We start from the raw sequence: 19,278 nt of genomic DNA on the forward strand, positions 1-19,278 counted from the left end.
GCAGTGTGATTAGGGAATGAAAACCAGGTGTACAGGGAACAAGACAAAACAAATGGAACAATGAAAAATGGAGCAGCGATGGCTAGAAAGCCGGTGACGTCGACTGCCGAACGCTGCCCTAACAAGGAGAGGAGCCGACTTCAGCGGAGGTCGTGACAGCATGCATTTAAGAGCAATTCAACCATCCAACCAAAGACCCCTCGCAGCATTCCATTATCCTTTGACTTAACCAAAGCATCCAATGGCAAGCAGCCAAATTAAACATCATGTTTGAGACTGGAAGGCTACCTGCCAGTAATATGGGCTGTGAAAACAATTATCCTCTTAAACATTGGTCTGTCTCTTTGCCTGCCTATCTATCAGCCCTGACTGATAAACCCTAACCCCCTTTCCAACCCATAGGCAACCCATTCCTAAAAACACCATCATACATCCTGGTGACTCATTTCTCGCGCCTCTTTGCAAACGGTCGACCCGTTGAAATGTTTCCTCTCACTTGTTTTACTTGCTGCTACAACTTGATCCCAAAACTCCTATTCCATACCAGTTTCAGTGAGCACATGACAGAAACTTACAAGAATAAATCCACCAAACCCACTGCAATAAACTGATGTGACAGAGCATACTTTTTCTATTAGACCAGTCAGAAAAAGTGTGTGGTGATACAGACAGTGGTGATTCCACGCCAGCGTAGTCCGGAAATATTTGTGGTATCTCAGATGGTTCTGGCAATTCTCACATAGTAACGTCATTGGAATGAAGGGTTTGACAGGCTTTTTACATTGGTATCACTAACAATTTTTTTGAAAATCATGAAAGTGGCCATTTTAGGCCCTTTTTAGACCTATACATGCCTCCTATGAGTTTCTATGATCTGTGAACCGTACATGATACAGACAACATATTGGTGTCATTATACTCCTTTGTTCTCACAAATATGGAGTATTTCTAGATTCTGAAATACAAAATCTGAAATACAAAATATGATCTCAAAATGAATCTTTTTGATTTAGCTATATTTTTACATTTTATATTTGTAACAATATGTTACATTGTCAAATTTCCATAGTGGGCTCTCTGGTACTTTTAATGATATGACTAATTTCACACATAGAAATTGACATTATTGTTCATTAACCAATCACAGCACTCCTTTAGGGTTGCACAAAGGAGTTCCCTTTGAATCCATTTTCCCATTCACTGTGTTGGTGGTTATCCTTAAATGTATAATATTTTATAAATTACCAGAGAGCCCACTATGGAAATGTGACACACTTGTAGAGTATATTGTTCCAAACAATGTTTTAAAATGAACTAAATCAAAAAGGGTACATTTAAAAAAATATATATTCATATGTTTAATTTTGAGTAAATGAATGTGAAAATTGTATTTCAGAATCGGGACATACATCATATTTTAGAGAGCAGTTGTCACGTTCGTCGTAATGATGAGACCAAGGCGCAGCGTGAGTAGAGTTCCACAAAATTTTAATAAACCGAAACTCACTGAACAAAAACAACAACCAAACGAAAAGTGAAGCTACTGTTGTGCACTCAGGCAACTAAATGTAGACAAGATCCAACACCAGAAAGTGGGAAAAATGGCTGCCTAAATATGATCCCCAATCAGAGACAACGATAAACAGCTGTCTCTGATTGGGAACCATATCAGGCCAACATAGAAATACACAACATAGAATGCCCACCCCAGATCACACCCTGACCTAACCAAATAGAGAAATAAAACGTCTCTCTAAGGTCAGGGCGTGACAGCACTATAAGGAGTATAATGAAACCAAGATGTTGTCTGTATCATGTAGGTTCACAGATCATAAGGTCTTACAGGAGGCATGTATAGGGCTAAAAAGGGCCTAGAATTTCCAGAATCGTCATGATTTTCTCAAAAATGGGTTGTGATACAAAATACGTTTTTATGCGAGAATTGCCAGAGCAACCTAAGAAACGAAAAATATTTTTGGCCTACACTGGCATGGAATTGCCCAGAGGCTGTGGTTTTAGAAGAGAGGAGACTTCAATTGCTCATTCACACTAGAGTGCTGCATCAGATTTTCCCATCTCTCCCCTCTCTCCTTTGGGTGCTCCCCGAGGATGACGTTAACTGGATTCAGTGTGTGTGTGTGTGTGTGTGTGTGTGTGTGTGTGTGTGTGTGTCTGCGTGCCCATGATTCAGAGAGGGTTGGTTTGGGGTGTGTGTGTCAGAACAGGGACAGGGAGTCACTTAGTATCCTTGTGAGTCCTGAGACCTTTAGCCACAGAGTACACAGAGTCCCTCAGCCTGACTCAAACTCTCACTGGAGACCTCACTGTTGATCTCTCTTTCGCTCACTCACTTTCTCTCTCTCACTGGAGGCTCTCAGACTCTGTGGTTCTCTATCCTCTCAATATCTCTCTTCCTCTCTGTCTCTTATTTCTCTTTCTTACTATTTCTTACTGGGTATTTCTCTCTATATTGCTCTTTCTCTCCTCTGACACTATCACTCTCTGGCTCAATGTGTCTCCTAGCATCTCTCTCTCTCTCTCTCTCTCTCTCTCTCTCTGTCGTTCCCTGCCTATTGCTGTTTCTTTCTCTCTTTCCTTCTCTCCATTCTGTCTCTCTCCCCATCTCTCTCTATTTCCTTCTCTGTTTCTGAAAGCCCTAGTACATCAGCTCTTCTCTGAGTCAGTAATAAACACATGACTGTGTGTTCTTTACCTACCCTCTCTCTTCCACTCCCTAACTCCTCCTCTGTCTGTTGCATAATCAAGTGAGTGTTCGGGCTGTGTGTACAGTAGTGATAACTGTGTGCATGCGTGTGTGTGTGTGTGTGTGTGTGTGTGTGTGTGTGCACGTGTAACTATGGTCTGCTAAATGCAGCTTTCTTTCCACTTGATTATGTAAAGCACTGCTCTTAGTTACACATCATGCATTTGGATTGGTTCACCACTTCAGCGTATTTAAGTTTAGTGTACTACTGCCTACGGTTAAGGAAGTGGACATGGAAATCTGTTTTGCTACATGGAGCTGGGGAAATGTAACAGTCTTGATAAGGGTGTAAATTGTAGGCTTTTCTAAATCCTGTTTGTGTGTGTGTGTGTGTGTGTGTGTGTTTGGGGGATTGGAGGGCAAGGGTTTAAATTGTGCAGTATTGTGAAATCATAATAAAAGTCTGGTAGCAGCAGTTGTGATGGGTGTGTAGCATGACTCTGTGTGTAGTGTGTGTGTGTGTGTGTGTGTGTGTGTGTGTGTGTATGTGTGTGTGTGTGTGTGTGTGTGTGTGTGTGTGTGTGTGTGTGTGTGTGTGTGTCACGACATACTGCCCATTCATATGGTTGCGTCAAGACTTAAATGGAAAGAGCTCTTTAAAACACCTGCAATGACTCACACCAGGTGCAATTACTTGGTGATTTTCTCACTCTCTTTCAATTTCTCTCCCTATCCCCCCTCTCTCCCACTCTTTATTCTCTCTCTCTCCATCTACCTCAGCCCCCCCTCCCCTCTCTGTCTTTGTAAAGCTTGTAAATGGATTGCCAGAGCCCCTTTCTGATAAAATGCATAATTTCATATCAGCGTTGGACAGTATGACATTCTTTTGTGAGTTAAGAAAGTGGACATGATAAATCTGTTTTGCTACACGGAGCTCGGATAATTTAACAGTCTTGATTAAAGTGTAAATTGTAGCCTTTTCTAAATCCTGTTAGTGTGTGTGTGTGTGTGTGTGTGTGTGTGTGTGTGTGTGTGTGTGTGTGTGTGTGTGTGTGTGTGTGTGTGTGTGTGTCACGACATACTGCCCATTCATATGGTTGCGTCAAGACTTAAATGGAAAGAGCTCTTTAAAACACCTGCAATGACTCACACCAGGTGCAATTACTTGGTGATTTTCTCACTCTCTTTCAATTTCTCTCCCTATCCCCCCTCTCTCCCACTCTTTATTCTCTCTCTCTCCATCTACCTCAGCCCCCCCCTCCCCTCTCTGTCTTTGTAAAGCTTGTAAATGGATTGCCAGAGCCCCTTTCTGATAAAATGCATAATTTCATATCAGCGTTGGACAGTATGACATTCTTTTGTGAGTTAAGAAAGTGGACATGATAAATCTGTTTTGCTACACGGAGCTCGGATAATTTAACAGTCTTGATTAAAGTGTAAATTGTAGCCTTTTCTAAATCCTGTTAGTGTGTGTGTGTGTGTGTGTGTGTGTGTGTGTGTGTGTGTGTGTGTGTGTGTGTGTGTGTGTGTGTGTGTGTGTGTGTGTGTGTGTATGTGTGTGTGTTTCAAGTTTTATTAGTTGTATGTACGGGATACACATGGTACACACCGTCCAACCAAATGCAGAAATTACTTGCAGGTTCCTTCTCGACAATGCAATAGCAATAAGAAATAAGAAAAGATAAGAATACGAACGTAAAGTAAATGGTTCAGTAGAATATAATAAACATGTTAGAATGAGGATACAGTTTTTTACAATCCCTTTGGCACTAATTTCAGAACCTTGTGGTCATTTTTCAAAACTCTAGACACAAAACTCAAAACGGTCATCACTTGTAACACAGGCTGTCCAATGTTCAAAACATTGCATTGTGCATTCATATCTTTAAAGAAACCTTGCACTTGCAGAATCATTGGTTCTGCAACCATAAAAGAATAAAGTAATAGGATTGTGGGTTCTTTCTCCGAGGCCTCTCTCCCTCACACACACTCACACATGTTGCTTTGGCTCCCTCCCAAAGCAAGGTATGATTGGGGTCACAAAGTGAAATCCTGCTTGGCATTTTATTTTAATGGACATTAACCCAGCAGACCGAGATGTCTGTGTCCCAACTGGCAATGGCGCAATATGTCTTGAATAAAAGTAGTGCAATATGTAGTTAATAGGTTGCCAGTTGGGACGCATCCCATGAACGCGTGAATAGTCTCTCTTATTGTTAATGGTCTGTCATTGTTGCATATGAGAAGAAGTGGAGTGTGAGGGTGTTCACACTGAGAAAATGGATGCAACATTTCAAGCCAACATTTGAGAGAGAGAGAGAGAGAGAGAGAGAGAGAGAGAGAGAGAGAGAGAGAGAGAGAGAGAGACATATATGTCAGACTAACTGTAAGATGGAACTTGTAAAGTGCAATTCCATGCCAGCGGGAGCAGAAATATTTTTGGTATCTCAGATTGTTCTGGCAATTCTCACATAGAAACTTTTTTGCTTTTTTTATTTGTATCACAAATTTTTTTTTGAAAATCAGGATGAATGTGGACATTTTAACTTTTTTTATACCGGTGAACCGTGTATGACACAGACAACATCTTAGTGTCATTATACTCCATGTGCTCTAAAATACAGAATGTCTAGATTCTGAAATAAAAATGTTGACACATTCCAAATATTCATATCTCAACTACCCTTTTGGATTTTGTTCATTGTAAGACACTGTTTTGAACAACTTACTCTATAAGCACAGCACATTTACACAGTGGGCTCCCTGCTAATTCTGATGTGTGATACATTTTATGAGCACCACCAACACAGTGAATGGGAAAATGGATTCAAAGGGAACTTCCTCTGCTGGTGACTTGCTGAATGTGCAACCCTAAAGGAGTGCTGTGATTTGTTATTGATGACCTATGGGTCATATTATTAAAAGTACCATAGAACCCATTCTGGACATTTGATGTGTTTGAAGATTATATTGTTACAAATAAAATGTCAAAAAATCATCTAAATCAAAATCAATTTATATTTTTTTTATGTTGAATAAATGAACATGAACATTTGTATTTCAGAATCTAGACATACTCCATATTTGAGAGAACACCACAGTATAAGGAGTACAATGACACTAACATGTTGTCTGTATCATGTACAGTTCACTGATTATAGGGTCTTACCTCCTGTAATGTATAGGTCTAAAAAGGGCCTAAAATTGCACATTTTTTAAGAAAAAAGATTTTCTCAACAACATTTTTTTTCAATAAATGTAAAAAGCATGCTAAACATTCTTCCTCCCAATGAAGTTATTTGGGAGTAAGAGTTGAGAGTTGCCAGAACAATCTGAGATAAAATATTTGTCCAAATAAGCATAATCATATTTATTTAAATTTTATTTTTACCCCCCTTTTTCGTAGCATCCAATTGTTAGTAGTTACTGTCTTGTCTCATCGCTACAACTCCTATATGGGCTCGGGAGAGACGAAGGTCGAGAGTCATGCGTCCTCCAAAACACAACCCAACCAAGCCGCACTGCTTCTTAACACAGTGCACATCCAACCCGGAAGCCAGCCGCACCAATGTATCGGAGGAAACACCTTGAACCTAGCGTCCTGGTCAGCGTGCACTGCCGGTCTGCCACAGGAGTCGCTAGTGCGCGATGAGACAAGAATATCCCTACCGGCCAAATCCTCCCTAACCCGGACGACGCTAGGCCAATAATGCGTCGCCCCATGGACCTCCCGGACGCGGCCGGCTGCGACAGAGCCTGGGCTCGAGCCCAGAGTCTCTGGTGGCACAGCCTTAGACCAGTAAATGCAAGATATCAAATGTCTAAGATACAGTTGAAGTCGGAAGTTTACATACACCTTAGCAAAATACATTTAAACTCAGTTTTTCCACAATTCCTGACATTTAATCGTGGTAAAGATTCCCTGTCTAAGGTCAGTTAGGATCATCACTTTTTTTAAAGAATGTGAAATATCAGAATAATAGAATTATAGAGAATTATTTATTTCAGCTTTTATTTCTTTCATCACATTCCCAGTGGGTCAGAAGTTTACATACCCTCAATTTGTATTTGGTAGCATTGCCTTTAAATTGTTTAACTTGGGTCAAATGTTTTGGGTAGCCTTCCACAAGCTTTCCACAATAAGTTGGGTGAATTTTGGCCCATTCCTCCTGACAGAGCTGGTGTAACAGAGTCAGGTAGGCCTCCTTGCTCGCACATGCTTTTTCAGTTCTGGCCACACATTTTCTATGGGATTGAGGTCTGGGCTTTGTGATGGCCACTCCAATACTGTCACGCATAGGTGTAATAGGTGGCAGGGAAGTCAGGCGCAGGAGAGTCAAATGGAGTTTAAATATGGAATCTTTTAATAAAGTTCCACGAGTATGCTCCATAACAATAAATGTACAAACAAACAAACAAAACATGGGTACGAAGACCAGACGCGCACCTATACAAACAAGCACACTACACAGACAACAAAATCAATCTCTGACAAAGACATGAGGGGAAACAGAGGGTTAAATACACAACAGGTAATGAATGGGATTGAAAACAGGTGTGTGGGAAGACAAGACAAAACCAATGGAAAATGAAAAAAGGATCAATGATGGCTAGAAGACCGGTGACGTCGAACGCCGAGCACCGCCCGAACAAGGAGAGGCAACGACTTCGGCAGAAGTCGTGACAAATACCTTGACTGTTGTCGTCCGTAAGCCATTTTGCCACAATTTTGGAAGTATGCTTGTGGTTATTGTCCATTTGGAAGACCCATTTGCGACCAAGGTTTAACTTCCTGACTGACGTCTTGAGATGTTGCTTCAATATATCCACATCATTTTCCTCCCTCATGAAGCCATCTATTATGTGAAGTGCACTTGTATTATATGAAGTGCACTTGTCACTCCTGCAGCAAAGCACCCCCACAACATGATGCTGCCACCAAGGTGCATCACGGTTGGGATGGTGTTCTTCGGCTGGCAAGCCTCCCCCTTTTCCCTCCAAACATAACAATGGTCATTATGGCCAAACAGTTATATTTTTGTTTCATCAGACCAGAGGACATTTCTCCAAAAAGTACGATCTTTGTCCCCATGTGCAGTTGCAAACCGTAATCTGGCTTTTTTATGGAGGTTTTGGAGCGGTGACTTCTTCCTTGCTGAGCGGCCTTTCAGGTTATGTTGATATAGGACTCGTTTTACTGTGGATATAGATACTTTTGTACCTGTTTCCTCCAGCATCTTCACAAGGTCCTTGCTGTTGTTCTGGGATTGATTTGCACTTTTCGCACCAAAGTACGTTCATCTCTTGGAAACAGAAGGCATCTCCTTCCTGAGCGGTATGACGGCTGCGTGGTCCCATGGTGTTTATACGTGCGTACTATTGTTTGTACAGATTAATGTGTTTACCTTCAGGCATTTGGACATTTCTCCCAAGGATGAACCAGACTTGTGGAGGTCTACAATTTTTTTCTGAGGCCTTGGCTTATTTTTTTAGATTTTCCCATAATGTCAAGCAAATGCACAGAGTTTGAAGGTAGGTCTTGAAATACATCCACAGGTACACCTCCAATTGATTCAAACTATGTCAATTAGCCTATCAGAAGCCTCTAAAGCCATGACATAATTTTCTGGAATTTTCCAAGCTGTTTAAAGGCACAGTCAACTTAGTGTATGTAAACTTCTGACCTACTGGAATTGTGATACATTAAATTATAAGTGAAATAATCGGTCTGTAAACAATTGTTGGAAAAATGACTTGTGTCATGCACAAAGTAGATGTCCTAACCGACTTGTCAAAACTATAGTTTGTTAACAAGACATTTGTGGAGGGGTTGAAAAACGATTTTTAATGACTCCATCCTACGTGTATGTAATCTTCCAACTTTAACTGTAGGTCACAGTAGCAAGTAAATCATGTCCTCATAGGGTACAGTTGTAGTGGTCACTTTGTAAGTTAGATTTCATTTGAACAGCTGGGGAGTCTGTAGTAGTGAATGGTAAAGACATATACAGGGACATATGAGGCTGACACATAAAAGAGTCGTAGAGCTAGTAGAAATCTATGGCTCTGTATTTTTGAGAGAGAGAGAGAAATTCGAGACAAGAAAATTAAATGAAAAATATATTTTTGCTGTAGTGGAAATCGGCCAAGGGTCATTCAGGTAGAACGAGTCTGCGCGACGATTAATGCCTTATCCATGGCTACACGTTCGATGAATAATTGTTCCCAGGGTCTAATTCGTTTATTTTCTGACTCATATCGTCTATACATAGCCCAAGAGAAAGCCGGGGGTATGCCAAATAGCATTGTATATATATATATATATATATATATATGACACATACTCACGCACATATGTGTGCGCTCACACACACATAGAAGCATAGTCATAGACACGTGTGTCATGATACCTTTGGCATTCTGGGGTCAAAATGACGACGAACACAGGAAATGGGAAGAGCATCATGCACACGACAAATTAGAGAAACATGTCCTGACATAGGACGAAAAGTATGTACACAATATAATTATTCTAAAGAATGCCCAAAGCCAATAGTATTACTGTTATTTTATATGGAAAGTTGTAACGGTTTTCTTCTGCTGAAGGAGAGGAGGATCAAAATGCAGCGTGGTTAGTGTTCAACATATTTAATAACGACAATAAACGTGAGCACGACAAAATACAAACCAACAAATGTGAAAACCGAAACAGTCATATCTAGTGCATAGACACAAAGACAGAAGACAACCACCCATAAAGTACCCACAGAATATGGCTGCCTAAATATGGTTCCCAATCAGAGACAACGATTGACAGCTGCCTCTAATTGAGAACCAATCTAGGCAACCATAGATATACAAACTACCTAGAAAGGAAACAGCCCCATAAACATACAAAAACCCCTAGATCAGCCAAACACATAAATCCCCCATGTCACACCCTGACCTAACCAAAATAATAAAGAAAACAAAGATAACTAAGGCCAGGGCGTGACAAAAGTAGGCTACCCAATTCTTTCATAATTACAAAATCCTTTAGAACATTAACAACAAAATGAATTGGGTACATGACCAATATGAGTGTATCACAAACAAACAGTTCGCTGCAGTTATAGTTATTTAAGATCATGTTTTTCCCCCAGAACATACGGGCCTGTGGGACCGACATATATGACAACATAATGAGGCTTATGGGATTGTGGTAAAATAAAAAAGAAATTTCCCAGCAAAAAGACGATTAATGCCTTATCCATGGCTACACGTTCGATGAATAATTGTTCCTAGGGTCTAATTCGTTTATTTTCTGTCATCAATATCAGAACTGTTGGAACAGAACACCATAATAGATTTTTTATGTGTGTCACATAAATAATATGTTTTTTCCCCAGAACATTGGACCAGTAAATAACGTAATGGTCAAGGTCTGTCCTAAAATCACACAGAGCATTGCAAGATTTTTTATCCAGCTAGGCACCACACCTGACCAACTATGCTAATTGATCAGCTCAGTGATTGCCTAAATTCAATACACCTGGTCTCTCAGATGCAAATACAACAAACACACTAGCCCTATTTCTCTGAGCTTCATACGACACATTCTGCTATTTATCTGATTCTATTTAGGTGAAGGTGATGATGATCATCATCTTCTGGGTTAAAGTGAACATAGTGGAAATTCCTGAATGACTCTTGCTACATTAGTCTACAGTGAGAGTTAGTGGGTAGAGTTAGGCAAGGGGAAGTTGGGGTTAGGCTTGTGGTCTCTGATCTGGATTAGTAAGAGACCTCCAGGGAAAGTAAGAGAGAGTTTCATATTGGGAAATAACTGATCAACGGCCACACCGTTGCATCAGGCATGGTTGGTGGTCTTCAAAAACGATTTCAGGGTATGTGTGTGTGTTGGGTTGGGTTGGGTTGGGAGGGGGGGGGGGGGGGGGGGGGGGTGAGAAAGAGAGAACGAGAGAGAGATAATAGTTGAATCCCACCACAGCAGTACTACAAGGTTGGAAAGTTTCTTTGACTACATTGCCCCCATCTGGAACAAAAGTGATATTACATGAAACTGGGTGATAAATCTTATCTATATGTTATTCGTTGGCTGATTGTTCCCAACTCATAGGAATCCCCACCCAGTTGACTACTTTAAAATGGTTGAAGCCCTCAATGCCAATGTCCATGCTAAAATGGGCTATACCCATGATGAGTCCTCTATCTATTTGGCAACAACAATATATTTTTTTCGAAGTTGCCAATATTCCCTTATATCAGTGCATTCCTGTAATACCTACATGTTTCAAGCAGACCACCATAGTCTCCGTGCCCAAGAATGTCAAGGTAACCTGCCTAAATGACTATCGACCCATAGCACTCACGTCTGAAGCCATGAAGTGCTTTGAAAGGCCAGTCATGGCTCACATCAACACCATCCTCCCGGAAACCCTAGATCCATTGCAATTTGTATACCGCCCCAACGGATCCACAGATGACGCAATCCCGATTGCTCTCGACACTGCCCTTTCTCACCTGGACAAAAGGAACACCTATGTGAGAATGCTGTTTATTGACTAGAACTCAGCGTTCAACACCATAGTGCCCTCAAAGTTAATCACTAAGATAAGGACCCTGGGACTAAACACCTCCCTCTGCAACTGGATCCTGGACTTCCTGACAGGCCGCCACCAGGTGGTACGGATTGGCAACAACACATCTGCCATGCTGATCCTCAACACTGGGGCCCTCAGGGGTGTGTGCTTAGTCCCCTCCTGTACTCCCTGTTCACCCATGACGGCGTGGCCAAGCACCACTCCAACACCATCATTAATTTTGCTGACAACACAACAGTAGTAGGCCTGATCACCGACAACGATCAGAAAGCCTATAGGGAGGAGGTCATAACCTGGCAGTGTGGTGCCAGGACAACAACCTCTCCACAACGTGAGCAAAACAAAGGAGTTGATCGTGGACTACAGGAAAAGGAGGCCTGAACACGTTCCCATTCACATCGACGGGGCATTTATCGTGCTTGTAAACACATTATATTGTTCAAAAACCATATTGATATATTGCGTTTTATATATAATGTTTTGTTGTTGCATTTAACTGCAAAAAATGTTGTTATCGAGGTCATTTCCTTAGTAAGTGACGTCAGAGGTCAGCATGTTGGAGAAGTGGGAGCTCAGGATGATAGATGAGTTTCCCACTAGTAATTACCAATTGGATCAGCGTTCAAGTAGATTTTTCCCCCGGTCGTATGTGGTATATTTCCACTCCTCACTTGGTTACGAACGCAGCATTATACTGACTGTTGATGTCACCAGGCGGTCCAAAAATCACACCCAGCCAAATAACAGCTTTTACACTAGAAGTGTATTATCAAAATGTTCACAATTTCCCAGTATTATTACAACCTCATAGTGTGGAAATACTGTCAAAAAAATGGGGGACTGCACTGCCCCTTTAAATGATCTGGATTTACCAGGGGAGAACACCCTCCCCTCTCATTGAAGCCACAAAAGTTCAAGGCCGACTGCAGTACTGCAGGCATTATTAGCAGGTTAGGGTTAGGATATGGGTAGGGGTTAAGGTTATGTTTAGGGTTAGGGTTTTAGGGTAGGATGTCGCAACAATCCCGCATAGCACTAACTGTTATCAGAGAGGAAGAAGCAAAGCAAGAGGTCTTATTATTTTTTGCTACTTGAGGCTGATTTGATCTAATAGTTTCGTAATTGTTTGGTTGTTATGAACCTGTAACCCCGCACACTGACTCGGTACCGGTGCCCCCTATCTATAGCCTCGTTATTGTTATTCTTATTGTGTTACTTTTTATTATTACTTTTTATTTTAGTCAACTTGTTAAATATTTTCTTAACTTTTCTTGTACTGCACTGTTGGTTAAGGGCTTGTAAAGTAAGCATTTCACGGTAAAGTCTATTGGGCGCATGTGACAAATAAAGTTTGATTTGATCTGAATGCACTGATATAAGTTGATGCACATATCATGGATATAATGGATATTGCCATTGAGGGCTTCCACAGAGATATTAGAGAAAGGAGGAGATAGGAATCCCATTGGGCAGTGAATGGAGGAACGTATATCACCTCACCCAGCAGACTGTCGACTAATTGCGTTCAAGTTGTCATGTGGTTTCTAAGCTAATCGTCACGCAATCCATTCTCAAAGTCAGGGAATGAGTCCAGAAACCTGCCTATTTTCCTCAAAAGTACATACTGTAATGTCACGATTCTAAAGCTATACAATATTACAGGAAACATGTTAACCATTCTACCATTTTAAAGGACCCCCCCAGAGGAAGTTGCCGCCACTATTTCGATTACTGGTGGGTGGTAACATTAAAATATAACCCAACACTACAACCAAACGTAGGCTAAAAATGATTTGTATGTCATAATCATAGGAAAATACACCGCTTCCACAGGAATTTCCACAAAGTGGGCAGTTCGGATATGTCACTTCAAGCCCAAATATATCATACTTTGACTAAAATCATGATTTATTGACTTAAAATTATCGTGCAACTTTATGCGTCAGCTCTGGCCTTCTGTCTATCAGCTCGAAAAGTGTAATCCTACTGGTGTGGAAGTTTAAAGCAGTCAACTAGGTGAGGATTCCTATGAGTTGGGAGCAATCAGCCAATGAAGAAGAAGAAGCGGAGCGGGTCGAGCGCTTCAAGTTCCTTGGTGTCCACACCACTAACAACCTATCATGGTCCAAACACACCAAGATAGTTGTGAAGATGACACTAAAATGCGTACTCTCAACCAGGCAGTGTCAGGGTAAGGCCCTAAAAATGGTCAAAGACTCTAGCCACCCAAGTCATAGACTGATCTCTCTGCTACTGCATGGCAAGCGGTACGAAAGGCTCCTTAAACAGCTTCTACTCCTAAACCATACAACTGCTAAGCAGTTAATCAAATGGCTACCCGGACTATTTGCACTGACTCCCTGTTTTTACGCTGCTGCTAGTCGCTGTTTATTATCTACGCATAGTCACTTTATCCCACCTACATGTACATATTACCTCAATTAGGTCAACGAACCTGTTCAGCCGCACATTGACTCAGTACCGGTACCCCCTGGATATAGCCTCAATGATGTTATTTTATTGTTTGAATTTTGTTTTATTTTTGTAAATATTTTATGACTTACTTAAAAAAAAAACACTGCATTGTTGGTTAGTTAAGGGCGTGTAAGTAAGCATTTCACGGTAATGTCTGTTTATTCGGTGCATGTGACAAATACAATTTGATTTGATTTGAAGAAAAAAAAATTTGCAGTATGCGCTACAGACAGCTATATAGGTCTGCAAATACAGAACTAGTAAAGGCCAAGTGCACAACAATTTAGCCAAAATTTCATCAACATTTTCCAAAATGTGCAGGCCGCCTTTGATCAAAGTTCTGCGCAGACGACAGACGCCAATTACCAAATATATTTATTACTGACTGCTTCTGTCTGTAGATTAAGTGTTTCTGAGCATGAATTTAGCTAGCCAATGTCGACCTGACTTTGCCTGTGTGATCTGGGATTGATATTGGAGAGGCAGTTTCGACCTAACTTCATAATGTACTGTTTTTTCTATAGCACAGTTACAAAGAGGAATCCCCTATCTATCTCTACGGCCTGTTGTTCACATATCCCTCTCATTGGCTAGATCATCTAATCACGCCTCCTCCTGCCTGCCTTCCATATTTGTATTTCCATTGTTAGCGCGCTCACTCGAATATATTGTAAATATAATAGGCAATATTTATGTTACGTCTCCATGAGACGCCCTTTCATTTGGCTTCAGGGCGATATTGAGTTTTAACATTGGAATGAATGGTGTCACGTGATCAATGGCTTTGTCCGTTCATACAAACTATTCGTTTAACTACAAACATTGATAACCTTGCGCTACATAATAGTGAACAATACGTTATCTATATGATAAATGCAGCATGCACAGGCCTCGTGGCTTAGTTGGTTTAAGCACCTGTCTAATAAACAGGAGATCCTAGGTTCAAATCTCAATGGTGCACTTCAACTTTGAGCAAAGAGGTTTCTTCCTCTCTGATTTGACACGATAGACACCAGCTCTGACGTCATTGCATCAGATAGTCAATTCTGATTGGCTTGAATGGAATTTAAAAAAAAACTATTGCTTGTCTTGTGATATTGATCATTTGTTTCTACAGATTGTTTGTTTAAAACGGTTAAAATATCCAGAGAGGAAATGCCAAAGCCAGTCAGTACAGTGGTTTCAGAAGGTATTCATACCCCTTGTTGTGTTACAGCCTGAATTCAAAATGGATTCAATTGGGGGTTTTTCACTCTCACCCATCTACACACAATAATCCATAATGACAAAATTATTTTTTTGTTGATGAAATGTTTGCTAATTTCTTTGAAATGAAATACAGAAATATCTCATTTACATAAGTATGCACACCCCTAAGTCAATACATGTTAGAATCATCTTTGGCAGCGATTACAGCTGTGGATCTTTCTGGGTGAATCTATAAGAGCTTTGCACACCTGGAATAAACAATATTTGCCCATTATTCTTTTCAAAATTCTTCAAGCTCTGTCAAATTGGTTGTTGATCATTGCTAGACAACCATTTTCAAGTCTTGCGATAGATTTTCAAGCAGATTTAAGTCAAAACTATTACTCGGCCGCTCGAGAACATTCACTGTCTTCTTGGTAAACAACGGCAGTGTAGATTTTGCCTTGTGTTTTAGGTTATTGTCCTGCTGAAAAGGTCAATTCATCTCCCAATGTCTGGTGGAAAGCAGAATGAACCAAGTTTTCCTCTAGGATTTTGCCTGTGCTTAACTCCATTCTGTTTCTTTTTTTATCCGGAAAAACTCCCCAGTCCTTAACGATTACAAGCATACCCATAATATGATGCAGCAACCACTATGCTTGGAAATGTGGAGAGTGGTACTCAGTAATGTGTCAGATTTGCCCCAAACATAACACTTTGTATTCAGAACAAAAAGTGAATTGCTTTGCCACATTTTTTGCAGTTTTACTTTAGTGACTGTCTGCAAACAGGATGCATGTTTTGGAATATTTCTATTCTGTACAGGCTTCCTTATTTTCACTTTGTTAATTGGGTTAATATTGTGGAGTAACATCAATGTTGTTGATCCCATCCTTAGTTTTCTCTTATCATATCCATTAAATTCTGTAACTGTTTTAAAGTCACTGTTGGCGTCTAGGTGAAATCCCTGAAAGGTGTCATTCCTCTCCAGCAACTGAGTTAGGAAGGACGCCTGTATCTATATAGTGACTGAGCATATTGATACACCATCCAAAGTATAATTAATAACTATATTATTGAATGTCGTCTTTTTTTTTTACCCATCTACCAATAGGTGCCCTTCTTTGCGAAGCATTGGAAAACCTCCCGGGTCTTTGTGGTTGAATCTGTGTTTGAAATTCAATGTGTGGGGTACAGAGATGAGGTAGTGATTATGTGACTTGTTAAGCACATTTGACATCCTAAACTTATTTAGGCTTGCCATAACAAAGGGGTTGAATACTTATTGACTCATTCCACTTTGACATTATGAAACTCTGAAGGGGAACAAAGTACGTGAGGATGGCTGAGGAGTGGTCTGGAGGTGGTGTCTGTCCCCAGTCAGGAAGTTAAAAAAAAATGTAAGCTTGAAAAAACGTTTTCCTGCTATTTAGAGCCATATCCATTATTCTTAATTCTATTTAATATATTTTTTTTTTTTCTGCATATCCAAGCATACCCCTTGAGCTTGCTGTCTGTCTGTCTGTCTGTCTGTCTGTCTGTCTGTCTGTCTGTCTGTCTGTCTGTCTGGTGACAGGTGGCTACTATTTTTTTAAAGAAACTAAATATACTTCTCTGCATCTCTGCTAAAATCTGGGTAAAAGATTGAAATGATGTGAGTCTTTTTCAGTACATTTAGTAATTGCTTACTTTTCTAAAGTCTAGAAATCTTGCCAGCAGGAATGCCAGCTAAGATAGTTAGACACATACACGTGTTAAGCAGATGTTATTTCAGGTGTAGCGAAATGCTTGTGTTTCTTGCTAATATCTAACAGTTTCACAATACAAACAATACACACAAATCTAAAGTAAAGGCATGGAATTAAGAATATATAAATATTTGGATTAGCAATGTAAGCGCAGCATAGACTAAGATTCAGTAGAATGGGATAGAATACAGTATATACATACAGTTGAAGTTGGAAGTTTACATACACTTAGGTTGGAGTCATTAAAACTCGTTTTTCAACCACACCACAAATTTCTTTCTTTCTTTTGGCAAGTCGGTTAGGACATCTACTTTGTGCATGACACAAGTAATTTTTCCAACAATTGTTTACAGACAGATTATTTCACTTCTAATTCACTGTATCACAATACCAGTGGGTCAGAAGTTTACATACAGTAAGTTGACTGCGTCTTTAAACAGCTTGGAAAATTCCAGAAAATTATGTCATGGCTTTAGAAGCTTCTGATAGGCTAATTGATATCATTTGAGTCATTCGGAGGTGTACCTGTGGATGTATTTCAAGGCCTACCTTCAAACTCAGTGCCTCTTTGCTTCACATCATAGAAAAATCAAAAGAAATCAGCCAAGACCTCAGCAATTTCCAAACGCCTGAAGGTACCACGTTCATCTGTACAAACAATAGTACACAAGTATAAACACCATGGGACCACGCAGCCGTCATACCGCTCAGGAAGGAGACGCATTCTGTCTCCTAGAGATAAATGTACTTTGGTGCGAAAAGTCAATCCCAGAACAACAGCAAAGGACCTTGTGATGATGCTGGAGGAAACAGATACAAAAGTATCTATAGCCACAGTAAAACAAGTCTTATATCGACATAACCTGAAAGGCCGCTCAGCAAGAAAGAAGCCACTGCTCCAAAACCGCCATAAAAAAGCCTGACTACGGTTTGCAACTGCACATGGGGACAAAGATTGTACTTTTTGGAGAAATGTCCTCTGGTCTGATGAAACAAAAATGTCCATAATGACCAACGTTATGTTTGGGGGGAAAAGGGGGAGGCTTGCAAGTTGAAGAACACCATCCCAACCGTGAAGCGGGGGTGGCAGCATCATGTTGTGGGGATGCTTTTCTACAGGAGGGACTAGTGCACTTCACAAAATAGATGGCATCATGAGGTAGGAAAATTATGTGGATATATTGACGCAACATCTCAAGACATCAGTCAGGAAGTTAAAGCTTGGTCGCAAATGGGTCTTCGAAATAGACAATGACCCCAAGCATACTTCCAAAGTTGTGGAATAATTGCTTAAGGACACCAATGTCAAATTATTGGAGTGGCCTTCACAAAGCCCTGACCTCAATCATATAGAACATTTGTGGGCAGAACTGAAAAAGCATGTGCAAGCAAGGAGGCCTACAAACCTGACTCAGTTACACCAACTCTGTCGGGAGGAATGGGCCAAAATTCACCCAACGTACTGTCAGAAGCTTGTGGAAGGCTACCCGAAATGTTTGACCCAAGTTAAACAATTTAAAGGCAATGCTACCAAATACTAATTGAGTATATGTAAGCTTCTGACCCACTGGGAATGTGATGAAAGAAATAAAAGCTGAAATAAATCATTCTCTCCACTATTATTCTGAGATTTCACATTCTTAAAATAAAGTGGTTATCCTAACTGACCTAAGACAGGGAATTTTTACTTGGATTAAATGTCAGGAATTGTAAAAAAAAACTGAGTTCAAATGTATTTGGCTAAGGTGTATGTAAACTTCCGGCTTCAACTGTATGAGATGAGTAATGCAAAACATTATTCAGAAGTTTGGACACACCTACCCATTCAAGGGTTTTTCTTTTTTTGTACTATTTTCTACATTGTAGAATAATAGTGAAGACATTAAAACTATGAAATAACACAAATGGAATCATGTAGTAACCAAAAATAGTGTTCAACTAATCTAAATATATTTTATATTTGAGATTTTTCAGTGGCCACCCTTTGCCTTGATGACAGCTTTGCACACTCTTGGCGTTCTCTCAACCAGCTTCATGAGGTAGTCACCTAGAATGCATGTCAAATAACAGGTGTGCCTTGTTAAAAGTTAATTCGTGGAATTTCTTTCCTTCTTAATGCATTTGAGCCAATCAGTTGTGTTGTAACAAGGTAGGGGCGGTATACAGAAGGTAGCCCTATTTGGTAAAAGACCAAGTCCATGTTATGGCAAGAACAGCTCAAATAAGCAAAGAGAAACGACAGTCCAGCATTACTTTAATATGAAGGTGAAGGTCAGTCAATATGGAAGGTCAGTCATTATGGAAAATGTCTATAAATTTGAAAGCTTCTTCAAGTGTAGTCTGGAAAACGTAATAACTTTAAAACTTTCTTGAAGTGGAATCTGGAAAACATAATAACTGTACAAGTTTTTTCAAGTGTAGTCATAAAAACCAGCAAGTTAACGATGACACTGGCTTTTATGAAAAGTTACCGGCATTCGCTGCGAGCAGGGTTCGAACCTGCGCGGGAAGATCCCATTGGATTTCAAGTCCAACGCCTTAACCACTCGGCCATCGCAGC

At 40.3% G+C, this 19,278-nt stretch overlaps 1 non-coding gene across 1 annotated transcript; it reads right to left on the reverse strand.

The window, feature by feature from the left end:
- Positions 1-19,196: 19,196 nt before the first annotated feature.
- Positions 19,197-19,278, reverse strand: trnas-uga (transfer RNA serine (anticodon UGA)). The gene has a single exon. It is a non-coding gene; the product is annotated as a tRNA-Ser (tRNA).

The sequence above is a fragment of the Oncorhynchus nerka genome, linkage group LG8, assembly GCF_034236695.1.
Source record: "Oncorhynchus nerka isolate Pitt River linkage group LG8, Oner_Uvic_2.0, whole genome shotgun sequence".
NCBI classification, from domain to species: domain Eukaryota; kingdom Metazoa; phylum Chordata; class Actinopteri; order Salmoniformes; family Salmonidae; genus Oncorhynchus; species Oncorhynchus nerka.